The following is a 19,496-nucleotide window of genomic DNA, read 5'->3' as shown; positions in this document are numbered from 1 at the left end:
AACTTTTTTACCAATAATTTAAATCTCCACAGGGGGGTGATTTGTTTAATATAATTGGGGGGTGTTTATTATAGGTATATTATAAGGGATATTGATATTGATCCCCAATGATAATAAACATAATATCCCCTTCCCTGATATTAATCTAACTCTAATAATGTGTTAAATTTATATATAAACTGACGTTTGACCATAAGCAGCTTTTAAAGTTTTAAAAAATAGTTATTTAAAGCATCGTTTTATAGTCAGCTTGCCGCGGATATTAATATTAAAGATTATAATTAGTTTTGTTTGCTTTGAGGGACTGAAGGCTAACAAAACTGGTGTTAATTTTATAGATTTTATTTTAATGTTCGTGGAAAATTGTCAGTAGTAATACGATGCTATATACATGATTTTTCAGTATGGCTGACCGAACCGGTTCTAATCCAGCGGATTCAAAGCCATACTGGAAAATTAGATAAATTTCAACTGGATCCAAATTATTAGTTATTGGGGTATAGTCCCTTTCATGGCAACGCCTCTTGAGGGGCGTTTTGTCGTATTTTTAAAAGTAGCTTTTCCCCTTATTCTAGCCCCAGCGTGGCCAATTGCCTAACCCTGCGGGGCAATTACCTAACCTATCAAAAGCTACTGTATAAATACAACAAAACGCCCCTTAAGAGGCGTTGCCACGAAAGGGACCTGTACCCAATGAATTATTGAAATTGTCATTCTAAGAATGTTTTGTGTAGGAAATCCTTTTTTATACTAAGTAAATAATAATAATAATAAAAATTGTATTAGTTTTTTTTAGTAGCCAAATTACTCTATATTTTGAATTGTCCGTATGTCCGTTTTTGGGGAAACGCTCTTACAAAATGTATGTAGACGATCATTATATTATGTATTATGTATTATGTTTTTATAGTGAAACTACTCTATAATTAAGGTCAGTCAATCCGTCTGCCAGTTAATTTAGACATGTTAGAATTGTCCTCTCGATTTCAAACTTTGCATGATGATTCCTGTGATAGTTAGGTACGATTTAGAAAGCGTAGCAACTCTATAATCGTTACCAGAATGCCCCTATGTCCATTTTAAACATGTTGATTTTTTACTTTTTTGACATTAAATTTTTGTATGTTAGAATAATCTGATTCATCTGATTTTTTGAATACGGATTCCTTTTACAATAAGGTACAAAATTATAAGTTAAACAACTCTATAATCGAGTCCTAAAAATTTAAGAATGTCCTTAAACAGTATTCGTATTTAAGCAGTTTTTTAACAATTTTACTTACAATTTTGTTTAGATTTTATACATTTGTATTCTGATTATCGAGTTCTGACACTCAACGAGTATTAACCCTTAACGGTCGGGGGGGGGGGGGGGGCGTTGAACGCCCCCCATCCGGTTTTTTCTATCTCATTTTCTGTGTGTGAAAGGTAAAGAGCCCAAACTGCTTGACTTTTTAAGTGTGGGTATGAGACATAACGGAGAGTTGAAATTTTTTGAATATCTCCATCCTGGCGGGCACAGGATGCCAGCAAACCTGGCAGGGTCATCCAGGTAAAGAGCAAAAATATTTTTTTTTACTTAAACAAAGCATTTTATCTTACCAAAATACTAAAATATCCTCTAGTAGTACATCCTCATATTAAATACAGGTGTTCAAGTCAATTTTAGGTTCCAGGTATGATCCTGCAGGTCCTGATCCTCCAGGTCTCCAGAAATCTTTAAAATGCTCCTGTGGCCGCAATTTTTGACTTAGAGACTTCAAATTTCAAACGTAAGTTTATCTTACATGTCTACATAATGTATTTAAATTTCATAAAGATCCGCCGCCGTTTTCCCGCCGACCGCTGACTGCGGCGGCTGGCAGCTGCCAAGTACAGCTGCGGCCGCTGAAATTATATTTTCATATTTCAAATATAAAATTTACATAAAGATAAACATTTTCTGCAAAAAAATTTTATTCTAGCTTCAAAAATAAAAAAAAATACAGCTGTTTGAAATTTATAAGTAAAAAAGGACCTAAAAACAAAGGTTGTTAAATAAAAGGGTGAAGGAAGCGAAAATTGACCTTGACTTACTTAAGGTCGGAAATTCATCATAACACAGGGGACTTGCACAAAATTTTATAGCCCTCTAGCTCTAATAGGAACTGAGATAATAAGGGGGGACGCCCCCCCCCCCCCGACTGATTAAGGTGCGGCAAGGGGCCCGACTGTAAGGGGTTAATGTTCGTTTATCCTACCACTTCTATGGATGCTGTCATCTTTGCTCAGTAGCACTTAAGGAGGAACATAACATTGGACCTTAAGGAGGAATATAACATTGGACCTTAATCCTTGGCTAAAAACTTTGGGTACTTATAGTGAAAATTGGTTATTTTTAAACTAGTAATGTTAAAACCTTTTCAACCAATAATTTAGATCTACATAAGGAGATATCTTGTTCATCATTGAGGTTATAACATTTATCTTATTTTGTACTATCCATAAAGATCCGTGTTAAGAATTCTGTAAGGATATGATCGTGTAAGGCGTTTTTTAGTAGCAAAACTCTAATTCAAAATATTTGTCCGTGTAAAAGAAGTGAACTTATTAAAAACAAGGATAACAATATCCATAAAAGCGAAGCTCTGAAACGGTAGGACAAACGAACATTAACACTTTTAGAGTATCTGAACCGCATAAGCAGAATATAAATGTATAAGCATAAACAAAATCGTACAAAAAGTTGTTGTAAAATGTGTAAATTCAGGATACATTCTTTAATTTTAAGGATTTTATTATAGTGGTGCCTCGCTCTTAATATTGTACTTTTATATATCCGCGAAAAGCCGTTTATAATATGATGCGAGAAATAACTATTAAAAAATCAAAAAGAGCTAACCATACGGACGTACGGATAGACCGACCATTATTACAGGAAAACTTCGCTCTTAAAAAAGACTTTCTACATTTAGAGTTTATATTTCTAAAAGATGTACAATAATAAACTTGGATCTTAAGGAATAAGAAAATGGGCATAAATCAATGTAAAATTCCAATGATGATAAACAAAACTAATTCTTTTGTAGTTTAAACCAACCAATCAAGATTAAAGTTCTTATTATGTATGAATCATCTTTTCGTTTTTTATTTTTTTTTTTGTTTTTTTTTTTGATATTTTACACAATATACAAAATTGCTTTCAAGGGTAGGTAGGGGGTGGTTTTTTTGGATAGAAATTAAAATAAGGGTTGGTTGGTTGGTTTCTTCAGTATTTTATGACTCATTTAGTGAGTATTTCCTGAAAAAGTTGTCCATTTTGTGACGTTGGACCGCTTATCTGTTAATTATGTTTTATGTGTAGAAAAAGTAATGTATCTTTTATTAATATTTTTAATTGCTATGATACTGTTTTTCGGGCCTTTCACAGTTTTATAACAAAATTTTCTTATTATGTTGGGGCTTTTAGAATTTTTTCATTGGTTTTTGCATTAAGTTGAGTATCCAAACGTTTCAACAACTAATTGTAATCTGCAGAAGGTATAATTTTGTGTATCATCATCGGCCATTGTCTTATCCCTTTAGATTCCTGGTCTTTAGTATGTCTGTATATTATATTTAATCGATATGTTTCATTTAACATCCATAAAAGCGAAGCACTGAAACGGTAGGACAAACAGACATTAACAATTGTATAGTGTCAGAACTGAATAATCATAATATAAATGAATAAGAGTCAAAGCAAAATTGTAAGTAAATTTGTTGAAAAACTGCTTGATTTAGGATAATGTTTATGGACATACTTACATTTTTAGGACTTGATTATAGAGTTGCTTCGCTTATTACATTATACTTTGTTGTCCCAGTAATCAATATACCAAAAATCAGATCAATCGGATGATTAGATCACATAAAAATTTGTTGTTAAAAAAGTAAAAAAATCAACATGTTTAAAATGGACGTACGGACATTTTGGTGATAATTATAGAGTTGCTACGCTTTCTAAATCGTGCCTAACTATTAAAGCAATCACCCTACAAAATTTGAAATCAATATGACAATTCTAACATGCCTAAATTAACGAAAAAAGCTATCCGTTACGGACGGACCGACCCTAATTATAGAAAAGCTTCGCTTTTAAAAAGTTTCTAGGAGTGAAGGGAACCCCCTCAGGGTTTATGCAGAAAGAAACTTCCCTCCCCCCATAATATTACATTTTTTTAAAATAAGGTGTAAGGGGTGTCTGCTTCACTACTCTTTTTGAGGACAAGAGATGTTTTTTTTCATTTTATTATTTTAAATCAACTCTTTCAGTTTTTTCAACATGTTTTACAAGCCAGACCTGATCCAAAAGTTTTTACTGCATCCAAAATTGAAAATTGGGCGTACTACTAATGTGTGTTTAAAATCTTTTACATGACATTATTGTGTTTATGCCGCCAATCAAATTATTTGAATATCCCAGGGATGTTATGATTGGTAAAAAAAGCACTTAATTATATTTAAGTGTAACTAAAAAAAAGAGCGCTAAGTTTTATTAAAAATACATAATTTTAAAGTATATTTATTAAAAAATTTAATTCGTTTTATTAATGTTTGGGATAACTTATTTTTTGGAATGACCAATTTTATCAAACCAACAGCTACGCTCCTAGGGGCCTCTAAGCCCTTTTAAAACAAGCGAAGCTCTGAAACGATAGGACAAACGAACATTAACATTTGTATACTGTCAGAACTTAATAAGCAAATTATTATTGCATAAATATAAACAAAATTGTAAGTAAATTTGTAGAAAAAATGCATAAATACATAATAATAAGGACAAACTTACATTTTTGGACTTGTTTATAGAGATGCTTCGCTTATAACATTGTACCTTGTTGTAATAGGAAATAGTATTAAAAAAATCATTTGAATCGGATAATTCTAACATACAAAAATTTGATGTCAAAAAAGTAAAAAATCAACATGTTTAAAATGGACATACGGACAGTTTAGTAATGACTAATGAGTTGCTACACTTTTTAAATAGTACCTAACTACTACAGGGATCACAATGCAAAGTTTGAAATCGATAGGATAATTCTAACATGCCTCATTTTCTCATTAGGGTTGGGGTACGTTCCAAAAAAAAGACAAAAACCCTTTCGAAAACAATAAAAAGAATCATATTTGTCTAGCGGGATCTTAATAGACACACAAAAATACTCCTTCCAAATTCTATAATAGGATTCTTATTATACTTATCTGTCCTTTTATCTTTTAATTTTCTAAAGCGTCGCGTCTGGTAAAATAGGAAATATTAGTCAGAAAGGAAATTCCATTGTAGATTTTCTACGCAGCAGTAGGTACCATATCTATCTATCTATAGACCATATTATATATTCATTCGTGTTTCAATTAAATCCAAAAAACATGAATTTTGGGACATAGATTAAGAATATAAAAAAAACATTTTAAACTGCATGCATTTTGTTTCTATAATTTGGAAAATAAAATATTAAAAATGTTATGTGATATAGTTTTTAAAAAAAAAATATGCATTATAATTCCTTATTCAAAATAATCTTCAAGACGACCTTTTTTTCACACAAACTGGATTTCTTTTTCCGCCATTCTACAATGTGCTTTTGACCCCTCCACATGGCTTTTTAGCAGTAGTAACGTGTATTCAATCAAAATCAAACATAAAGCAGCCAGGACTAAAGCTACTCTCATATTTTGTTGATAACTATCAAAACAGTAAGTCTTTCTTTATTAAAAAAACTTAACTTATACATTTGAATTTAAGATGTTAATTTAAACATTTTGTCTCAATTATGATCATCAATTTATGTATGTAATTTCAGGAATTTGCAACTGTTTGAATAAAGATATCACATAACATATTTAATATTTTATTTTCCAAATTATAGAAAATGACTATTTCTTGCTGAAACACTGCGCCCCAATTTGGGAATAACATATTAAATTAGTAAAGTCTGCATTTGTCAACTTCAAAGCTGGAATGGGCATGTTTTTTTCAGAAAAAAAAATATAAAAAATATCAAAGTAAAAAAGTACGTCCGTCCGTCACGGATAGCTTTTTTCGTTAATTTAGACATGTTAGAATTGTCCTATCGATTTCAAATTTTGCATGGTGATTCCTTTAGTAATTAGGTACGATTTAGAAAGCGTAGCAACTCTATAATTATTACCAGAATGTCCGTACTTTCATTTTAAAAATGTTGATTTTTTTAACATTTTTAACAACAAATTTGTATGTGACCTAATTGTCTAGTTTTTGGTATACTGATTCCTGGGACAACAAAGTACAATATTATAAGCGAAGCAACTCTATAATCAAGTCCTAAAAATGTAAGTATGTCCATAATCATTATCCTGTATCAAGTTCTGACATTCTACAAGTGTTAATGTCCGTTTGTCCTACCGTTTCAGAGCTTCGCTTTTATGGATGTTGTCATCCTTGTTTATCTATCTATCTATTTTTTAAATATTATGTTCAAAAAATCTTCTAAAATATTTGTAAAAATCCTTTAAATTTAAATTTGTTTTACATTGACATCTGAAGAGTGCAAACATGCACGAAACAATTTGTAATGTCTGAATAAATATGTAAAATTCATATTTTGTTTGTGAGTTAACCTCTTATATCTATCTATCTACTCATATATTTATTCATCTATCTATTTATATATCTTTTTATCTATTTAGGATGAGGAACATTTACTATGAATATTTACGAGCGAGATATGAAAATCACATGCAAAGTTTGATACAAGTCAGAGAAAAACTGGAGAACAAGTTGAACATGCTCCAAGAAAATACTCCGCAAAGGTTTGGAGCTTTTGGAGCTTTTGTGGATATTTTATTAGAATAGTGGATGTAGAATCTACGTGGATATTATGACAGAGGGGAAAATATGTCTTTAATTTAGCTTGCCTATGTGGAGCTCATTTATTGGCCCATGCGTTCTTCCAGTAAGAGGGAAGGGAAGTAGATGGGGTAGAGGGTGTGAAATTTCGGTATTATCCTCTTAGTAAATTTTTTTTCAATTTTGAAAATTTGAGTACCAATCCCCCCCCGACAGCAAACTATGAACTCTAGCCGCAGCGCTCGGCCCCCTTGCCTGCCTAGCCGCAGCGCTCGGCCCCCTTGCCTGCCTAGCCGCAGCGCTCGGCTCCCTTGACTAAAACCTAACCTAACCTAAAATAGTTGTTCGTCGTTGTCGGGGGTGGGGGGGGGGAGGGGGTAATCAAATTTTCAAAATTAAAAAAAAAGAGGATAACGCCGAAATTTCTTATTAGCGAATGTACTTTATAATTCACATTGTCTGTCCGTCAGTCTGTCAATATATATGGGAAATGAGCAGGGGCGTCAAAGCTTTTTTATTTAGGGGGGGGGGGTAAATTTTTTTAAGAGGGGGGGGGGGGGTAAAATGGCGGGCGAATTTTTCTTACCCCTTATCTAATAATGAAATACTATTAATCATTTAGCAATAAATATGCGCGCGAAGCTCGCCAAAATTTTTTGTTACGAATTATATATTTTTGGGGGTATTTACCCCCCAAAATTGTTTGGGGCGGGGGGTAAATACAACCCCCTTAATGGTTAGGGGTGCCTTTACCCCTTTACCCCCCCCCCCCTTGAACGTCCTAGAAAATGAGATCTACTCAACTCAACTAAAGCTAGACTTTTGATTTTTCTTGTCAACATTCCCATTATTATGCAACATATTTGAGTACATAACATCAATAGCAGTCTGACTGCTTTGAAGCTGCTTTTTAGCCGTTTATATTTCCTAATGCTTTTCACATATCTGCGTGGTGTTTTGGGTCCAATTTTCAAAACTTTTGTAGGTAAAGGTATCAAAATTAAATGTTATACAATTAGCTTTATTTTTGATTAAATTTTAACTTTGTCTGTTTATTAATCCACAATTTTGTTGGGGAATAGTCCCTTTCGTGACATCGAACCTTAAGGGGCGATTTGTCGTATTTTTAAAATGGCTTTTTATAGGTTATTTTAGGTTAGGTTAGGTTATATTGGGTTAGGTGATTGCCCCACAGGGTTAGGTAATTGGCCCCGCAGGGTTAGAGCCCCCCACGAAGGGGCTAGAAATATGAGAAAACCTACTGTGAAAAATACGAAGAATCGCCCCTTAAGGTGCGATGTCACGAAAGGGACTATACCCTTTTGTTGCTTCGCAATTTATTGTTGTTGACACTTTAGTTTATTTTATGTTTCAGGATTCTGATAATGGAATTGCTATCCACCCATGACTTGGTCCATCAAAGCTTACTGGTAAGTTAAAGTCAGGGCTTGGCTGCGCCTCAAATTTAAACCCGTTTGAATACTTTTATTCTATTATTTTGAAATCGATTATTAAAAACAAGGATGACAACATTCATAAGTAGCGAAGCTCAAAATTTAATGATAGACATCAAGAAAAAATAATCTTTTGAGTATGTTAAAAAGACATGAATAAAATAAATAACGAAACTTTTTAAAAATGTATAATATCTTTTGAAGCATTAAGCTAAGAAACAAAACGTAAAATCTAGGATTCGATCCAGCACCCCAACCAATAGCAAGTCTTTATTAAACATGGTGAAAATATGTAAAATGTTGACTTAATTAATTCCTAAAAATTCCAGCTGTTTATCTTGAACAGGAGTCGAAAAAATCATGAAAACTTGAAAAACTAGGAATCGATCTAGCACCCCAACCAATTATTATATCTTTAAAAACTTTATAGAAATGTGTAGAATGTTGACTTAATTAAACCCTAAAAATTCCAGCTCTTTATCTTGAACAGGATTCGAAAAAATCATGAAAACTTGAAAAACTAGGAATCGATCTAGCACCCCAACCAATTATTATATCTTTAAAAACTTTATAGAAATGTGTAGAATGTTGTCTTAATTAATCCCTAAAAATTTTAGCAGTTTATCTTGAACAGGAGTTAAGATAATTATGAAAACTTGAAAAACTAGGAATCGATTTAGCACCCCAATCAATATACAAATCTTAATGAAACCTTTTAGAAATGTGTAGAATGTTGACTTAATTAATCCCTAAAAATTTTAGTCGTCTGTCTTGAAAAGGAGTCGAGAAAAATACGAAAACAAAAAAATCTAGGAATCTATCTAGCAACCCAATTAACAAACAGATGGACAAAACAATGTATAGATTAGATGCGCATATGTTATGGGAATCTTCACTAAAAATTTCATCTGTCTATCTTTTATATGAGCCGAGAAGATCACGTTTCCCCCACTTTGTCTCATATAGACGGACAGACGGACGGATCGACGGACGGACGGACATTTCGAATTATAAAGTCGCTTCGCTACTAAAAACTATATAGAAATTGCCCAATCCTTTGTTCTTTTATTCATTTCAAAATGAGAAGGTGAGGGGGGGGAGGATTTGTGCTCGGAAACTGCCGTTGTATTTCCTTATCTTATAATATAAGGCCGAAAGGCTTTTTTTTCAATAACAGACGTTCTCAGAAATTGTTGGTTGGAAGCTTAGGGGCTTATGTCTTATCCCTTAGATCCCTGGTATTTCATTTATTATAACAAAGTAACGTATTTGGAGAGTGGGGTAAAAAAGAAAGTGTTTCATTGTATGATGGTGAAATAATCTTGGCATTGAAAGAGTTTTTTTTAAACAAGGATGACAACATCCATAAGTAGCAAAGCTCAAAAATTATGAATGGACATCCGGAAAAAAATGAACTTTAAAAAACTTAAATCACGAATTAATCTTGATAATAATTGAAATATGTAGAATGTAAATATATTTAATCTGTGAAAATTTCAGATGTCTATCTTGAATAGGAGCCGAGAAAATCATGTTTCTCCACATAGCGTTACGGACGGATGACAGACAGACAAAGTGAATTGTAAAATAATCGGTCACCTGATAAAGCAGGGAGTAGGAACCATTTTTTAACGACCTAAGTGTAAGCCGAGATTTGAACCTATCACCTCCCAATCGACAAGCAGATTCCCACAGCTGCGTGTCCATTTATTAATAATAAGTGTATTGTATTTAGATTATGTCTCACAGTCCATCTCTAGGGTAATAAATCTATTGTATTCAGAATATATCTGACACTCCATCTCTAGGGTAATAAATCTATTGTATTTAGAATATGTCTGACAGTCCATCTCTAGGGTAATAAATCTATTGTATTTAGAATATGTCTGACAGTCCATCTCTAGGGTAATAAATCTATTGTATTCAGAATATATCTGACACTCCATCTCTAGGGTAATAAATCTATTGTATTTAGAATATGTCTGACAGTCCATCTCTAGGGTAATAAATCTATTGTATTTAGAATATGTCTGACAGTCCATCTCTAGGGTAATAAATCTATTGTATTCAGAATATATCTGACACTCCATCTCTAGGGTAATAAATCTATTGTATTTAGAATATGTCTGACACTCCATCTCTAGGGTAATAAATCTATTGTATTTAGAATATGTCTGACAGTCCATCTCTAGGGTAATAAATCTATTGTATTTAGAATATGTCTGACACTCCATCTCTAGGGTAATAAATCTATTGTATTTAGAATATGTCTGACAGTCCTTCTCTAGGGTAATAAATCTATTGTATTTAGAATATGTCTGACAGTCCATCTCTAGGGTAATAGATCTATTGTATTTAGAATATTTCTGACAGTCCATCTCTAGGGTAATAAATCTATTGTATTTAGAATATTTCTAACAGTCCATCTCTAGGGTAATAAATCTATTGTATTTAGAATATGTCTGACAGTCCATCTCTAGGGTAATAAATTTATTGTATTTAGAATATGTCTGACAGTCCATCTCTAGAGTAATATATCTATTGTATTTAGAATATGTCTGACAGTCCATCTCTAGGGTAATTAATTTATTGTATTTAGAAAATGGCTGACAGTCCATCTTTAGGGTAATAGATCTATTGTATTTAGAATATTTCTGACAGTACATCTCTAGGGTAATAAATCTATTGTATTTAGAATATTTCTAACAGTCCATCTCTAGGGTAATAAATCTATTGTATTTAGAATATGTCTGACAGTCCATCTCTAGGCTAATAAATCTATTGTATTTAGAATATGTCTGACAGTCCATCTCTAGGGTAATAGATCTACTGTATTTAGAATATGTCTGACACTCCATCTCTAGGGTAATAAATCTATTGTATTTAGAATATGTCTGACAGTCCATCTCTAGGGTAATAAATCTATTGTATTTAGAATATGTCTGACAGTCCATCTCTAGGGTAATAGATCTATTGTATTTAGAATATGTCTCACAGTCCATCTCTAGGGTAATAGATCTATTGTATTTAGAATATGTCTGACACTCCATCTCTAGGGTAATAAATCTATTGTATTTAGAATATGTCTAACAGTCCATCTCTAGGGTAATAAATCTATTGTATTTAGAATATGTCTGACAGTCCATCTCTAGGGTAATTAATCTATTGTATTTAGAAAATGGCTGACAGTCCATCTCTAGGGTAATAGATCTATTGTATTTAGAATATTTCTGACAGTCCATCTCTAGGGTAATAAATCTATTGTATTTAGAATATTTCTAACAGTCCATCTCTAGGGTAATAAATCTATTGTATTTAGAATATGTCTGACAGTCCATCTCTAGGCTAATAAATCTATTGTATTTAGAATATGTCTGACAGTCTATCTCTAGAGTAATTAATCTATTGTATTTAGAATATGTCTGACACTCCATCTCTAGGGTAATAAATCTATTGTATTTAGAATATGTCTGACAGTCCATCTCTAGGGTAATAAATCTATTGTATTTAGAATATGTCTGACAGTCCATCTCTAGGGTAATTAATCTATTGTATTTAGAAAATGGCTGACAGTCCATCTCTAGGGTAATAGATCTATTGTATTTAGAATATTTCTGACAGTCCATCTCTAGGGTAATAAATCTATTGTATTTAGAATATTTCTAACAGTCCATCTCTAGGGTAATAAATCTATTGTATTTAGAATATGTCTGACAGTCCATCTCTAGGCTAATAAATCTATTGTATTTAAAATATGTCTGACAGTCTATCTCTAGAGTAATATATCTATTGTATTCAGAATGTGAAGCCAGAAGAGGAGGGAGTATCTGAGACGTCAGAATCAGCAATTAATCAAATTGAAAGATTTGTAATTTCACATATAAGAAAATGTAAAGATTATGTTTAATACAATTGATATATGGTTTATCAATAAAGTATCTCAAATCTAAAGAATATTTACTTCTCTAAATAAAATCTATTAAATTAAATTTTTGAAGCGAAGCTTTTCTATAATAGGGGTCGGTTCGTCCGAACGTCCATCCGGAACGGATATCTTTTTTCGTTAATTTAGCCATGTTAGAATTGTCCTATCGATTTCAAACTTTGCATGGTGATTCCATCAGTAGTTCTAGAAAGCGTAGCAACTCTATAGACGTTACCACAACGCTCGTACGTCCACTTTAAACATGTTGATTTTTAACTTTTTTAACAACAAATTTTTCAGTGCTTTAATTATCCGATTGATCTGATTTTTGGAATACTGATTCCTAGGACAACAAAGCATACTCGCATTTAGCCAGTTGGGGCTTAATTGTATCTTTATGAACCTAAAATTAAAAGTGCATAATTCAAATATTACGAGCAACTTTAGCAGAAGTACAGCTACTCCATAATTATTACTTATTTTTCGAGTTCCTATTTGAATTTATCGAAAACCTTAGGAAATCTTTCATTTTAACTGAAAGCATTGCTGGGTATTATTAGGTTGAGTAATGTATAACAGACAACCGACTCCTTGACTGAAATCCCAACAGTGTATAATAATAAGTTGCGACTGTTTACAGGCTAAATCATACCCCTTCTATAACTATTTTTTTATAACAACTGAAAATTTAATTGATAATTTTTTTGTTTATTTATCAATATGTGAATTTTTTGTGCTTCGCTACTTATGAATGTTGTCATCATTGTAAATATATTTGCACATCCTATTATATAAAGTAGTAAGCGTTTTTTGTCTGTCCCGAAGGATCTCGCTAACCGCTGAACCGATATTGTTCTCCTTTACAGTGAAGCTTCTTATAGGTCCTGGGAAGGTTTTAAACAATTTTGGGGAAAGGACTCTTCACCCCCTTCCCCAAAAAAATATTTTTTTACTCTTTTGAAATTCAAATTTAACATGGGATGAGGTCGAATTTTCCCCTCCTACCTTAAGTGCCCCTAGAGGCTACTAGGGGCGTAGCCGCTAGTGCTATTATAAAGTAGTAAGCGTTTTTTGTATGTCCCTAAGGATCTCGCTAACCGCTGAACCGATATTGTTCTCCTTTAAAAATAAAGCTTTTTATAGGTCATGGGAAGGTTTTAAACTATTTTTGGGGAGGGTGTCTTCACCCCCTCCCCCTCCCAAAAAAAAATATTTTTTTACTCTTTTGAAACTCAAATTTAAAATGGGATGAGGTCGACTTTTCCCCCTCCTACCTTAAGTCCCACTAGAGGCTTTAAGGGGCGTAGCCGCTAGTCTTTAATATTTACTTCTTTAACTTTTGTTGTGTCTTATAGATAACAGAATAATTAGTATCTTAAATAAAAATAGCACAGCGTTGTAGCGTGCAGATGGGGGAGGGGGTTCACCTGTAGCACCCCCTTGAAATTAAACTTGGCAAAATCCTTGTAAACGAAACTATCAGACGAAATGCAAAATGTTTGCTTGTTAAAACTAATCTACTGAATTTATTCTGAGAATTCCAAAAAAGCCTCTTGAAACGCTTCTTTATAACTAGAAAAAAGAATTGCGTATTTGTTGTAGTATTTTTCAAAACCAGGCGCATGGATTTACTTGACCCCGTCTCAAATTTATTTAATATTCAGACTTCTTTTGAATAATTTCTAAGAATTCCTTAAAAGCCACTAGGAACGCTTCTTCATAACTACAAAAAAGAATTGCGTATTTGTCAAAATTACGCTGCACATGGATTCAATTTTCCCCCGTCTAAAATAATTTTTTTTAGACGTATTTTGAATTTTCTGAGAATTCAAAAATATCAAAATCTTCATGCCAGCTTCATGTCAAACGCTTCTTGATAAAAAGAATTGCGTATTTTTGTTTACGCTATCAACTCACCAAGGATGATAACATCATAACTATATACCCTAAAACTAGAAGGTAAGCCAAACGACATTAATACTCGTAGAGTGTCGGCTTTCTTAATCGTTATTAACTGTTGCACGAATCATCAAGCTAAGTTTAAAATTGATAGGACAATTCTAACATTTATAGATTAACAATAAAAGGTATCTGTAACGGACCACAATTCATAGATATTAGATAATCATCTAAACAATAATTAATATATTCATATTATAGTCAAAATTTTGATAAAAGATAATTTTTTCACCGAAACGGTATTATTGCTTAAAATATTTTCTTTATTCAAAAGTAAGACCATGATATCCTAAAATTTTAAACAATACATTACAATTTAATATAATATTAAATGTTAAAATATATCTTTATACATAAATAGTTTTTATTATGTTGCAGTCATTGACCATTTATCCTTATATAAAAATAACAGGATCTGTGTCTGTATGTGTGTATGTCTGTACCGAAGGATCTCGTTAACCACTGAAATTGCCTCTAGGGGCGTAGCCATTTGTACATATAAAATAACAAAAATATCTTTAATTGGCAGTAATCTTTTCATGGCTTTCTAAATTTATTAATTTTTAAAACTCGATACACTTATTTGTTAAAAACGCAATATTTTTAAAATACATTCAAATGAATTTTAGTCTACTAGCGGCTTCGCCCTTAGCCTCTAGGGGCTTGGGCCCCAAGAGGTTTGATCAAACAAAATTTTCGTATCTTTATTTTTTTCTTGGGGGGGGGGAAGGGGTATTTTTAATTTTTAGGGGGGTTGGGGGTCTCCCACCCCCCCCAAGAAAATAGTTCTAAACCTTCCCGGGACCTATGAGAAGCTACCCTGTAAAGGAGAACCCGATCGGTTCAGCGGTTAGCGAGATCCTGCTCTACAAACAAACAGACATACAGACAGATTCTTCATTTATTCTTCATTCATCATTCTACTTTGTATTATAGAGATTAAATTTGACAAGGAACAATGGATATAGGAAATACGTGGATATTTTGACAGGGGAAAATTTGCCGTCAATTTTATTTTGATTGACTTCATTTATTGGTCATTTTGTTAATCCAGTAGGAGGAGAGTGGATGGGGTAAAGGAGCTAGATGGGGGATATACTAATTTCAGCATCACTTTATCAGAACTACATCCAAAATCTAATGCAACATCCAAATAATAATATATCCATTTATGGAACCATTCTATGCTTATTTATCACTGGTCGCCGGAAGGAAAAAGCAGTTTTTTGAAAGGGGCTATCTGAGATTATTACAGATTCTGATTTATACATATATAGACTAATGAAAAATGCAAAAAACGAAATCAAAAGCGTTCCTTCTTGGGAGAAAATCCGGGAAAAAATTTTTAGCTATTTTTAACCTAAAATTCACATGGGCAAGCATGCAAAAAATATAAAGACATTTTAAAAATGTCATTGCTCAGCACCTAGAAGTGGTAGAAAAATGCTACGCATACCATTGGAAAGGTCATAAACTCTAGTTTTCATAAAGGTATATAACGTTTTTGTACTATTATTAGTTTTTGAGCTATCCTCTAAAGTATACTCAAGTTCTAAAAATGCAGTTTTTTCATGAATTTTAAGTTTGATACTAGTTACACAAACCTTTTTAAAATTATATTGCTTAGGAGTTATATAACTATTTTATAAAGGTACATTTGTATATTTTGGGTAATTTCAATTTTAGCTTAATTAAAAATTGTCTTTGAAATGCGTATAGTTTGTAGTAAGAACCAAGGAGGGAGGGCGGAGTTTATACACTTATAGGAAATGAAATGCAGTATAAAATTTTGCCCTGGATGTTTTTGGGCTTGTTGTTATAGTTATAAACCTTATTTTTTTGTTGTAAAATTATATGATTAAATACACAAGTAAAACTTTGAAAATTAAATTTTGGCACTTTCCTTCTAGGGGCTAATGGGGTAAAACAGCCCCTAAGACACTAAAATCTAATGTCTGAGCTTATTTTTAGAGATATCAAGCAAATTTTTTTAATGTAAACCCTTTTTGCATAATTTAGCTAGGTAGCCACTAAAGATTTCATTTTGGCACTTTCCTTCTTGGGGCTAGTGGGGTATTTCATCCTCCAAAACACTAAAATTTAAGACTTGAGGTTTTTTTAGAGATATTAAGCTGATTTTTTAATGTTAATTTTATCAAATAATTGAGCTATGTTGCAACTAAAGATTTCATTTTAACACTTTCTTTCTCGGGGCTAGTGGGGTAAAAAACAACCCCAAATTGTTAAGTTATAAAATACAGGAAAGGGGGGGGGGGGAGGGAGTTTATACACTTTTAGGAAATGAAATTTAGTATAAAATTTTGCTCTGGATGTTTGGGCTAGTTGGTATAGTTATTAACCTGATTATTTTTGTAATCTTATATAATTAATTATCAATAAACATTAAGTTTGACACTTTCCTTCTAGTGGCTAGTGGGTAAATACTAAAACTTCCCCCAAAACTACTAAAAGTTTAAGTTCTGGGCTTATTTTTAAAAATACTGGGCTGATTTTGTTTATGAAAACTTTTTTTCTTCAAATAACTTAACTAAATAATCACTATAGATTTTAATTAGGCACCTCTTTCAAGGACTAAATTATTTTTTTCTATGATTTGAAATAAGTTTTTATTAAAGTTCAACATGAAATCTTTGAAAATATGCTCAGAACTCATAATTTTTGTATTTTAAAGGTGTTTTACCCCAATAGACTCTAGAAGGAAAGTGCCAAAAAGAAATCTGTAATAACTCCTTAGTTCAATTATGTGAAAAATGTTTACATTAAAAAAATAAGCTTAATGTCTTCAAAAATAATCTCATATCTTATAACCAATCACATCGTAGAACCAACTTTAAAAAAAAGAAGTCCAAAACAGCCAGGGCAAAATCTGATACTGACTTATAATTTTAATATGTTTTAGGAAGCCCCAAGAAGGAAAGTGCCACATATGGCTACATATTTAAATTATGAGAATAAATTTTAAGTTAAAAAATTTTCTTGATATCTTTAAAAATAGGCTCATAACTTTAAATTTTAGTGTTTTGGAGCCCCAAGAATGAAAGTGCCAAAATGAAATCTTTAGTGACTACTTTGCTAAAATATGTCAAAAAAAATTTACATTAAAAAAATTAGCTTGACATTGAAAATGTCCAAAAATGTTAACATTAAAAAAATAAACTTAATGTTTTTGAAAAAAATCTCATATCTTATAATTTCAGTGTCTTGGGGGCTGTTTTACCCCACTAGCCCCTAGAAGGAAAGTGCCAAAATTAAATTTTAGAGTTTTACTGGTGAATTTAATCATATAAAAGATTTTACAAAAAGAATCCGGTCAATAACTATAACAAAAACAACCAGGGCAAAATTTTATACTGCATTTCATTTACTAGTGTATAAACTCCCCCCTCTCTCCTTGGTTCTTACTAAAAACTATACACATTTCAAAGCTTAAATTGAAAGTACATAAAATATACAAATATACCTATATAAAATAATATATAACTCCTAGGTGCTAAGCAATATAGTTTTTAAAAGTTTTGTGTAACAAGTATCAAACTTAAAATTCAAGAAAAAACTGCATTTTAAAAACTTGTGTATACTTCAGAGGATAGCTCAAAACTAATAATAGTACAAAAACGTTATATACCTTTATAAAAACTAGAGGTTATGAGCTTTCCAATGGTATATGTAGCATTTTTCTACCACTTTTTCTACTAATTTTATACTGCATTTCATTTCCTATAAGTGTATAAACTCCGCCCTCCCTCCTTGGTTCTTACTACAAACTATACACATTTCAAAGACAACTTTTAATTAAGCTAAAATTGAAATTACTTAAAATATACAAATGTACCTGTACCTTTATAAAATAATTATATAACTCCTAAGTGCTAAGCAATATAATTTTAAAAAGGTTTGTGTAACTAGTATCAAACATAGAATTCATGAAAAAACTGCATTTTTAGAACTTGAGTATACTTTAGAGGATAGCTCAAAAACTAATAATAGTACAAAAACGTTATATACCTTTATGAAAACTAGAGGTTATGACCTTTCCAATGGTATGCGTAGCATTTTTCTACCACTTCTAGGTGCTGAGCAATGACATGTTTAAAATGTCTTTATATTTTTTGCAGGCTTGCCAATGTGAATTTTAGGTTAAAAATAGCTAAAATCTTTTTCCCGGATTTTCTCCCAAGAAGGAACGCTTTTGATTTCGTTTTTTGCATTTTTCATTAGTCTATATATGTATATATCAGAATCTGTAATAATCTCAGATAGCCCCTTTCAAAAAACTGCTTTTCCCTTCCGGCGACTAGTGTTATTGTTGTTGTCATGCAGCTGCATTTAGATGAACTTTGAAAGTGTATCGGACGATTTCAAAATTGACCGAGATCACATAAACATGTATCTTTTCAACTTTTAATAAATAATTTAATCGTTTCGTTTGTACCCCTTTCAAATGTTTTTGTTGTCTGAATAATGAGATATACACTCAAGATAATACTTGACCTTAAAAAAAGGAATCTGTAGCAAAGCTACCTTATAACTCACAGTGTCAGTTCCTCGAAGAAGTTTAAAAGATAATAATAGTTATTTCTCGCATTGTATTATAAACGGCTTTCAGTGGATATAGAATGTACAATTATGAGATTAAAACCAGTTTTTTTAGCCCCGAGGTGCCGAAGGCACCGGCTAAAAAAACTGGTTTTAATCTTATGATTGTACATTTTTATATTCGTAGAAAGCTGGATATAATTCGATACTAGACATAGTTTTTTCGTATGGATGAGAACTGGTTCCTATCCACCGGATTCGAATGAATACGAGAAATGACTTTAGAATTTAGGATTTATGAAATGAATTTGCTTTAAAAATGGGTAAAAATATTTTCTAGTATTACCTCAAAACTATAAAATCTGCTGAATCACAGCCGGTTCTCAGCTGTACTGAAAAAATCATGTATATTATCGTTTTACAGACAATTTTCACGAATAATTCTTAACAATCATACAATTAATACCAGTTTTAATCATACGATTTTTCATTTTAATATCCGCGAAAAAATGTCTTTGTCTTCTGTCCGAGCACAAAACATTTCCTCCTTTTGTATGAAATAAATTAAGAATTACACTGGGCAGAGGGGGGGGGGAGGTTCTAACGTTAATAAATAAATAAGGCTAAATTAGATTAGGTTAAATTAGGAACAGGGTAGCCCCGTAGGGGAGATGCATAATCAAAAAAAACCCTAAATGCCAGTATTTTACATCTATTTTACAAACAAGAGGGAGTGGTGGTGCCCTAC

The 19,496-nt window shown here is 32.0% G+C and overlaps 2 long non-coding RNA genes across 2 annotated transcripts; both read left to right on the top strand.

The window, feature by feature from the left end:
- Positions 1-206: 206 nt before the first annotated feature.
- On the top strand, positions 207-789 carry LOC145307459 (uncharacterized). The gene is made up of 2 exons (XR_013875478.1): positions 207-497; positions 664-789. It is a non-coding gene; the product is annotated as an uncharacterized LOC145307459 (long non-coding RNA).
- A 5,903-nt stretch (positions 790-6,692) lies between these two features.
- Positions 6,693-12,258, top strand: LOC145307447 (uncharacterized). Its single transcript, XR_013875472.1, has 3 exons — positions 6,693-6,816; positions 8,229-8,283; positions 12,107-12,258. It is a non-coding gene; the product is annotated as an uncharacterized LOC145307447 (long non-coding RNA).
- Positions 12,259-19,496: the final 7,238 nt, after the last annotated feature.

This window comes from Acartia tonsa, chromosome 15 (assembly GCF_053477335.1).
Source record: "Acartia tonsa isolate MP-2025a chromosome 15, ASM5347733v1, whole genome shotgun sequence".
NCBI lineage: Eukaryota > Metazoa > Arthropoda > Copepoda > Calanoida > Acartiidae > Acartia > Acartia tonsa.
This window is presented reverse-complemented; position numbering and strand designations above follow the sequence as displayed.